The sequence below is a fragment of the Octopus bimaculoides genome, chromosome 18 (genome assembly GCF_001194135.2).
Source record: "Octopus bimaculoides isolate UCB-OBI-ISO-001 chromosome 18, ASM119413v2, whole genome shotgun sequence".
Lineage (NCBI taxonomy): Eukaryota > Metazoa > Mollusca > Cephalopoda > Octopoda > Octopodidae > Octopus > Octopus bimaculoides.
In genome coordinates this window covers 51,541,630-51,542,562 of record NC_068998.1, presented here as the reverse complement: position 1 = coordinate 51,542,562, position 933 = coordinate 51,541,630, and positions in this window count along the sequence as shown.

The following is a 933-nucleotide window of genomic DNA, read 5'->3' as shown; positions in this document are numbered from 1 at the left end:
CAGAGAAATAAACAAATGGACAATGAAGCATAGGAACTAGAATACAAGAGAAAAGAAGGTTCACAATCAATTTTATTAGCAGGACACTTGAGTGAGTAGGGAAAAAGTTAACCCTCTAGCATTTAACCCATCAGCACTTTAGCTAAATAGATAGAGAAATAAACAAATGGACAATGAAGCATAGGAACTAGAATACAAGAGAAAAGAAGGTTCACAATCAATTTTATTAGCAGGACACTTGTGTGAGAAGGGAAAAAGTTAACCCTCTAGCATTTAACCCATGGGCATTTAAACCAGCCATATCCGGCCTAAATATTCTACTTATTTTATGTTCAAACCAACCAGATCCGGTCTCTTACACCTACCCTACAATGTCATTCTTAAAATATTCAATGACCAAAGCTATTATAGGCGTTTAAAAAATTGTTAAAATATTCTGTGAATTATAGAAGTATAACCAATGTATTGCACATAAATTTTAAGAACAAAATGGGCCCCCAAGGATCATATGGACCCCCACAAGGATCATATGGACTCCCAAGGGACAAATGGACCCCTGAGGGTCATGTGGACCCCAGTTGAGAACCACTTGTCAACCAGTGTTAGCCACTGATTGACTGGAATTAAGGAGTTGGTTAATTGGGCATGTTTTGGAAGGAGACTAGAACAGGTGGACATATTAGAGTGAATATATATATATATGTCTGTGTGTGTGTGTGTGTGGGGGGGTTTCTGTGCGAAGCGTACAGAGTAATAATTTGCATGAATCATATGCGACTACATTTGTGTTTGTGTAGGTTGGCTATATCCATGTAGCGGATATAGAACTGTGTCTGTTTTTCATATTGTATTATTTTTCCATGTGTCTGTATGCTCAAGAGCTGCCAAACAGAAAGTTGAACTTTATATATATATATATATATATATATATAT